We start from the raw sequence: 9144 nt of genomic DNA on the forward strand, positions 1-9144 counted from the left end.
TATCCTATTTCACCATGTTAATTTTAGGGATCCCACCAGACCCATCCAAGTGGGTCTGTAATAAAGTGGAAAGATCTGAAGTCCATGTTAAAATCTGGAGACATTTGCTGTGTTGTTGGTGATTAAAAGCAAGAGGGGATTCGTTTTGAGGGAGCAGAGCGACTCCTGTGCACAGCTCCAGTCAGAAACAGGACTAGAAGAAGAAATTCCTTATGTGGGGAAAAATATCCATTTAGGCTCAGAGTTCTGAACTCATGCGGAGATGAGCAATGCCTTCACGTGGGTGCCACAACAGTTCCCTGAGTCACCATGGACATCCCAAGTAGAGGCCCAGTGGGCAAGCGCCAGCGTTGGCACTGGCAGAGGCTCTGGGGCGGGTATAGAGTCTGGGGCCAACTTCCATGCTTACACTCATAGGAAGGAATGAATAAATTTTCAGAATAAATCCTGCTGGCAAAATCAGTAAGTAGAACTATGTAACTTTGAAAGCTTTTGCTGTAATCTCATTAAAGCTTGTTTGATTTTTATGCTTAGTATTTGAAAAACGTGAACAAATTCTAATTGGTCTAAAACCTTAAGAATTGTATAGACTATTCTCTTTAGTGCCAAAGGTATTCATTATCCAACTGCATGCAACAATAAATTTTAAAATAGCTTATATTACATTTGAAAACTGTTGACTTTATATTAGACAGTCTGGAAATAAAACTGTTTCTTCCAAGGACTAGCTGATGAATGCAGTCCAGACAGACTTTCCGAAACTCAGCTCAGTAGCTCTGGGAGCTGCCTTAGAAACCTGGTTATTAAATGAGCTCAGTGAGGTTCAGACAGTCGTTTGCTTAGTGATAACCACACCAAAGTGTATCTGTTAAATTTGGGGACTCATTTATAATTTGCAAAAGTATTTTATATTACTGAAAATTAAAAAAATCAGAGTATAAAATCATGTGTCATTTAATCACACTTTTAAAGTATTTGTAGGGAGAATCTCTTGTGTACTGTATGGAAGCATTACCTGTCAAGAAAAAGATGATTAGTCAACAAGCTGAGGCAGGAAATAAGAGGTGGGAAATCCAGTAGAGAGAGAGGACCCTGAGATTGACCCCAAACTCTGAGGAGACAGATGCACGAAACTGAGGAGAGGTAGCCTGGCATGTGGTACTCATAGAATAGAATAGATGGGTTAATTAAGTTATGAGCTAGTTTGGGAACAAGCCCAAGCTTATGGCTAAGGCATTTACTCATGTATAATTACATCTCAGAGTCGTTATTTCAGAGCCTGGGGTGTGGGTGGAAAAGCCTGTGGTTATAGACATTAAAAGGAAACCATATATTCAAACTGATGATAGGGCTGCATCTGGCCAGTCTGTTCAAGACACATCATTTGTTAATAAGAAAAGTTCTTTAAACATAGAGTTCTGTTTGACAAGCCCTAGTGAACAAACCTAGACCTATTGTTACTGTTGTGATCCTGAGAGAGGGGTGGATGAAGGCAGAGTCACTGAGCAGCAACCTCACTGGCTACATAGATAGCCAAGGATGGTGGCAGTGTGGTACCCATTGCTTTGCTACTGAGGGTATGCAAGCTGGCAAAGGCCAGATCACCAGAGAATAACAGCAATAGCTAGCTAAATATAATTCTGTCAACCCACAGGATATGACTCTATCACACTGAGGAGGTTCATTAGCTCTGCAGTCCCTAAGTTGTTGCTGTTTAGAAGGGTGTTGCTCATTAGAAATGGTGACACCTCAATCTCTAAGGTGCTTCTTCTTCTCCCAGAAGGCCCATGTGGAAGCCAAGGCCAGGATCAAGACCCAGTTCACCAGGGCATCATCCATTATATGTCCTACAGACATTCATTCCCCATGGTCTGTTCAGAACCAGCCCTGCCACAGAGGCCTATCTAAATAGCTGCTTTTCCTTGTAACATAATCACTTGCTGCTGGTGGTCTCATGTAAAAGTGTCAGGCAGGACAGCTGTCACTGGAATGTCGCCTGGACTACAAGACTAGACTTCTGGAGCCTTTGGGTTTCTCGGGGAAAGGTCCTGGCTTCAGACCCTAAAGCCTAGTATCTGGGAAATATCTTGTAATTTCTGCTTCAGAAGAGGTTGTATTGTTAGGTGTAACGAGAGAAAGGACACACAGAAAATAGAATTGTTTGTGGGTAAAATAAGAACAAGATAAAAGGTAAATTGAAGACCCTGTGTTCTGGTTAGTTTTGTTTTGCTGCTTCTTTTTTTGTTTGTTTGTTGTTGTTGTTGTTGTTGTTGTTGTTGTTGATTTGGTTTTGGCCACTTGACACTAGCTAGAGTCATTTGGAAAGAAGAAACCCCAACTAAGAAAATAACCCCCACCAATTGGCCTGTATGTAAGACTCTGGGGGCATTTTCTTGATTAATGATTGATGTGGGTGGGCCTAGCCTATCACTGTGTGTGGTGCCACCACTGGGCAGGTGGTCTCGGGTGGTATAAGAAGTAGACTGAGCTGCAATCGGGAACAAGCCAAGAAGTAGCTTCTCGCGCGATCTCTGCTCCAGTTCCTGCCTTGAGTTACTGTCCTGACTTCCCTTCATAATGTAAGCTATAAACCAAAATAAACTCTTTCTCCTCAAATTGCTTTCAGTCGTGGTGCTTAATCATGGCAATAGCAAAGACACTAAGACACACTGAGCGTTATTTTTCGTCCAGGAGTCTCATGCTAAATGCCACTTTTAAACATTGTTGGGCTTGTACTGGGAGGGTAAGGAGAATCCTGGGTTCCTCATGGGCTTGGTTTTCAGGGAGTCTGAGGAAGGTGCTGCCTAGTTTTGATCCAGTTGCCTTTATACCACTGAGTTATTACTCACCTTCCCAGGCACAGTCTTGGTGGAAAATCCTTCTGAAATGATGAATATTCTACTAGATGTAAAGCATTCCTCTGACAGAGTGAATTCCCCCTCCTTCCTCCCATCCTCCCTCCAAATTCCCTTTCTTTTTTTTTTAAGATTTATTTATTTATTATATGTAAGTACACTGTAGCTGTCTTCAGACACTCCAGAAGAGGGAATCAGATCTTGTTAAGGATGGTTGTGAGCCACCATGTGGTTGCTGGGATTTGAACTCTGCACCTTTGGAAGAGCAGTCGGGTGCTCTTACCCACTGAGCCATCTCACCAGCCCGCCAAATTCCCTTTCTTACTTCCTTCTACATTTAATGTTTTCCATTTTCTTCATGCTTCTAGTTGAGTTGAATTGGAATAATTTAAGTTGAAATGACTTGCAAAAGGATTAAATTATAATGAAAATGCTATAAGCATATAAACAAGAAAATTGATCATTTCTAAATGTGACATTTATAGGTGAATACTATAATAATTAGGATTCAAACTTGGTGTCTGCCTTAATTTCATGTCAGACTTAGGTCTGAAGAAGTTATTTTGTTCAAGTCAACATGATAATTATAAAAGATGCTTAAAGACAGAATGAGAAAAATAAACAATGAAAATATCCTATTGTAACATGGAAGAGACCCCCAGTAGTGTACATTGACACATAACTAACAGAATGAATGGTAGCTGCTCCTAAGAGAGGGTTGACGATGATTCACTATAAAAAGAGTCAGGCAAATAAAACACAATTAGCCCACCAAACTATCACAATAGTAAGTGAGCATTGTACATAAAATTCTCTTAGTGTTCCAAGCTAGAAATGGGTTAAATACACAGATTTAAGACTTTATCCCTTCAGATGCCAAGAGCAGGCGTAGCCTCCTCCCAGGGAGGTGCCCCCTAATTAGCTAAGCAATACCAACTGTTCATCCCTGAAATTCCGTACATGCAAGCAAAACTGAATGGATTCATTGGGTTGTATTTAGGTGTTTATATACACCAACATAACAAAGAAGAGGAGACCAGGAATTTGAGGAGTCGTGATGAGAGGTGGAATGTGGGGAGTTGGAGGAAGGAAGTGATCTAATTATATTTTCATTTTAAAAAAGAATCTCCCTCATGTATGTGTGTGTATATATATACATATATAAATATTTGTATAAAAATAAGAGTCTCAGTACTGTTCTATTGCTACAAAGGGAGAGCATGACCAAGACAACTCTTATGAAAGAAAGCATTTCATTGTGGGCTTACTTACAGATTCAGAGGGTCAGACCATTATCATCATAGCAGGGAACATGATGGCAGGCAGGCAAGCATGGTGCTGGAGATAGAGCTGAGAGCTTTACATCCTGACTGCAGGCAGGCAGAAAGAGAAAGACGCTGGGCCTCAAAGCCTGGTGACACTCCTCCTACTACACAGCCACATCTACTCCATCAAGGTCACCCCTCCAAATTCTTCTTGAGCTGGTCCATTAACTGGAGACCCAGCATTCAAACATTTGGGGACCATTCTAATTCAACCTACCACAGAATTCTTATTCTGCTACCCCAGTTTCTTTTCAGAGTCAATTTTGTCAACAATCTGACATTGATAAGCAGTCCAAAGTCACCTGACTAACATCCTATCAGAGTCACTGACCAGTAATACCCTGTAAGTTTCCAATCAGTACTCTTTAGGGTACCCAAGAGTATCCTCCCTAGACTTCTGACCACTGCTTGTCTAAGATTTCTGATCATTACCTTCCAAAGGTACCTGACCAGTACTCTCCCAAGCTACCCATAATACCCTTCAATGTAGCCAAGTATACCTTGCCAAGTTTCCCAGCCCTCCTCAGTGCCCTCCTCAGGATTTCCACTCCTTGAGGGTCTCTCAAGATTCTCAGCTAGAACCAGCCAAAGGAATCCAACCTGATTTGTTGCACTTGGCATCTTGTGGCCTCCGTTTCATGGCAATACCAGGTTCATCTTTGGCTGGCTAGGCCACTGCTACTGTAGTGTTGGCTATTCCAAATATTTTTATATGTATACTTACATTATTCTATAACAATGTTCCAAATACCCCAGTCATAAAAACAGGCTGTCTTCAGTGTGAATTGAGACTCACAGTTCAACAGAGAGCAGAAAGGAGAAAGGGAAGGAGACTGTAAGGAGGTGTGTGTGGCTAGTCTTGGAGGGGGTCTTTGCAATCATTATACTTGTGTGCTTTGGTGTTGAATGTTTCTCCCTGGAAAACCCCCCATACATTGATACACACTGTAAACAAAAAGAAACCCACCTTAAGTGGCTTTCCTCTCCGGGTAACCAAAGCCATTGTGTGACACACTACTTCATGATAAGAATTTCTGCCAGCCTCGATCCTTGATTTTATCTGCATTCTGGTTTGAACATGAAACGCCCTGCCCCAAAGGTTTTTGCATCTGAACACTTTGTCCCCAGTGTTCTACTTGGGAAAGTTATGGACCTCTGAGGAGTTGGAGCATAGGCACCTTCTGGCCTTTACTGCCTGTTGCTGTCTTTCCCTCCACGATGGACTGAATGCGGATGGGATTGTGAGCCAGAACAAACCCCTTCCCCCCAAAGTTGCTTTGTCAGAGTATTTTATAACAGCAGAGGAACTAGGATAATCCAGTTTACTGTATTAAAAAAAAAAACCTGACCTTTATTTTTATTCAGCTAATTCCTGACCTAGATCAATGTCTAATCACCTGACTTTACGTGTGGGCACTGGTTATGGAGTAAGCCGGCAGGATTTACTAAGCTGCACACATCATGTTAAGAAAGAAAGAAATAATTCAATTAAAACCAACAACAAAACAATCTAAATTTTACAGAATTGTTTGATAATTTTAAATGGTGAAAAATTTTGAAATGTGAAAACAAAATAGTGTCTTATTAAAAATCATAAAAATCTGATCCATGCATTTCAGTATTCCATATTTTCTAAGTACTTTCCATTCAACCATTCTCCCATTAAATCCTCACAGCTGACCAGGTATAAGATAACTATGCAAACATTAGTAGTGAGGAAACATGACTACATTATGACAACTCTAGGAAATAATGGAGCAAGCCTGAAACCTGGGTCCAAACACACAAGGAGCTCCACTTGACCTACGATTGCTCTTAGTTACTATCTTAGTCAGGGTTTCTCTTCCTGCACAAAACATCATGACCAAGAAGCAAGTTGGGGAGGAAAGGGTTTATTCAGCTTACACTTCCACATTGCTGTTCATCATCAAAGGAAGTCAGGACAGGAACTCACACAGAGCAGGAACCTGGAGGCAGGAGCTGATGCAGAGGCCATGGAGGGATGTTTCCTATTGGCTTGCTTACTCTGCCTTGCTCAGCTTGCTTTCTTATAGAACCCAAGACCACCAGCCCAAGGATGGCACCACCCACAGTGGGTCCTTCCATTTTGGTCACTAATTGAGAAAATGCCTTACAGCTGGATCTCCTGGAAGCATTTCCTCAAAGGAGGATCCTTTCTCTGTGATAACTCCAGCTTATGTCAAGTTGTCACACAAAACCATCCAGTACACTATCCACCAGGATTTTTATAACACATCTCTGATCTTGAATTAAGTTATACATTGTCACATAGCGTTCCTGTCAAGATGTATGGCAAACTGAGGAGTTAAATACCAGTTGTAGAGCTTGACTGCCAGCTAGTTCTGAGTCTTTCATGAGAGACCTGCCATTCTTGCATTTATGTCTTTCTGTTTGAAAACAGGAATGAAATAGGGTAATGTGTACAGGTGTTCTTTCCAAGCACTGGGGCCGTGATGTAATGGGCAAGCTATTGTTGCACTGTTGCAAAGCATTTCAGACTTGGACTGTGGACATGTGAACAACTCACCAAACACCGCTGATAGCTAAGGCTCCAACTAGGAGCAAAGCCAACACTATCTATGACTCTGTAACTTTCTAGAATTAAAATCCTAGACATCTACCTCATGGGATAGAGTGTCCTGCACAGATCACAGAACATCCTACAGAGCTTCTTAGTCATTTGTTATTCCTCAGTTGAGAATTCTTTGTTTAGCTCTCTATACTGCCCCCCTTTTTGAGACAGAGTTTCTCTGTATATCACTTTGTAGACCAGGCTGGCCTCAAACTCAGAAATCTGCTTGCCTCTGCCTCCCAAGTGCTGGGATTAAAGGCGTGCGCCACCACCGCCTGGCTCCTCTGTACCCCATTTTAAATAGGGTTGTTTGGTTCTCTGGAGTCTAACTTCTTGAGTTCTTTGTATATATTGGATATTAGCCCTCTATGAGATGTAGGATNNGTAAAGATCTTTTCTCAATCTGTTGATTGCCATTTTGTCCTATTGACAGTGTCATTTGCCTTACAGAAGCTTTGCAATTTTGTGAGATTTCATTTGCCAATTCTTGATCTTAGAGCATAAGCTATTGGTGTTATGTACAGGAAATTTTCCCCTGTGCCCATGTGCTTGAGGCTCTTCCTCACTTTCTCTTCTACTAGATTCAGTGTGTCTGGTTTTATGTGGAGTTCCTTGATCCACTTGAACTTGAGCTTTGTACAAGGAGATAAGAATGGATCAATTTGCATGCTTCTACATGCTAACTGCCAGTTGAACCAACAGCATTTATTAAAAATGCTGTCTTCTTTACACTGAATGGTTTTTAGCTCCTTTGTCAAAGATCAAGTTACAATAGGAGTGTGGGTTCATTTCTGGGTCTTCCTCTCTATCCCATTAGTCTACCTGCCTGTCACTGTACCAGCACCATGCTGTTTTTATCACGATTGCTCTGTAGTACAGCCTGAGGTCAGGATTGGTGATTCTCCAGAATATTGCTGAGAATAGTTTTTTTTTTTCCTATCCTGGGTTTTTCCAGATGTATTTGGAAATTGCTCTTCCTAACTCTATGAAGAACTGAGTTGGAATTCTGATGGAGATTGCATTGAATCTGTAGATTGCTTTCGGCAGGATAGCCATTTTGACCATATTAATCCTACCAATCCATGAGCATGGGAGATCTTTCCATCTTCTGATCTCTTCTTCAGAGACTTGAAGTTCTTGTCATACAGATCTTTACTTGCTTAGTTAGAGTCACACCAAGGTATTTTATATTATTTGTGACTATTGTGAACAACTATTGTTGTTTCCCTAATTTCTTTTTCAGCCTGTTTATCCTTTGAGCAAAGGAAAGCCACTTATTTGTTTGAGTTAATTTTATAACCAGCTATTTTGCTGAAATTGTTTATCAGATTTAGGAGTTCTCTGGTGGAATTTTTGGGTCACTTAAGTATACTATTATATCATCTGCAAATAGTGATATTTTGACTTCTTCCTTTCCAATTTGTATCCCTTTGACTTCCTTTTGTTGTCGAATTGCTCTGGCTAGGACTTTGAGTACTGTATTGAACAGGTAGGGAGAGAGTAGACAGCCTTTTCTAGTCCCTGATTTCAGTGGGATTGCTTCAAGTTTCTCTCCATTTAGTTTGATGTTGGCTACTGGTTTGCTGTATATTGCTTTTACTATGTTTAGGTATGAGCCTTGAATTCCTGATCTTTCCAAGACTTTTATAATGAAGGGCTATTGGATTTTGTCAAATGCTTTCTCAGCATCTAATGAAATGATCGTGTGGTTTTTTTTTTTCTTTGAGTTTGTTTATATTGTGGATTATATTGATGGATTTCTGTATATTGAACCATCCCTGCATCCCTGGGATGAAGCCTACTTGATCATGATGACCATTTTGATGTGTTCTTGGATTCACTTTGTGAGAACTTTATTTTTGCATCGATAATCATAAGGGAAATTGGTCTGACATTCTCGGGTTTTTTTTTTTGTTGTTGTTGTTAGGTCTTGGTGTGGTTTAGGTATGAGAGTAATTGTGGCTTCATAGAATAAATTCGGTAATTTTTCTTTTCTTTTTTGGGGAGGTGGGTTGGGAGACTATTAATGACGGCTTCTGTTTCTTTAGGGGTTATGGGATGGTTTAGATTATTTATCTGAACCTGATTTAACTTTGGTACCTTGTGTCTGTCTAGAAAATTGTCCATTTCATTCAGATTTTTCAGTTTTGCTGAGTATAGGCTTTTGTAGGAGGATCTGATGGGTTTTTTTTTTTTTTATTTCCTCAGTTTCTTTTGTTATGTCTCCTTTTTCATTTCTGATTTTGTTAATTTGGATACTGTCTCTGTGCTCACTCGTTAGTTTGGCTAAGGTATTATGTATCTTGTTGATTTTCTCAAAGAACTAGCTCCTGGTTTGACTGATTCTTTCTATACTCTTTTTGGTTCTTCT

The sequence above is a fragment of the Mus pahari genome, chromosome 7, assembly GCF_900095145.1.
Source record: "Mus pahari chromosome 7, PAHARI_EIJ_v1.1, whole genome shotgun sequence".
In the NCBI taxonomy this organism is placed as follows: domain Eukaryota; kingdom Metazoa; phylum Chordata; class Mammalia; order Rodentia; family Muridae; genus Mus; species Mus pahari.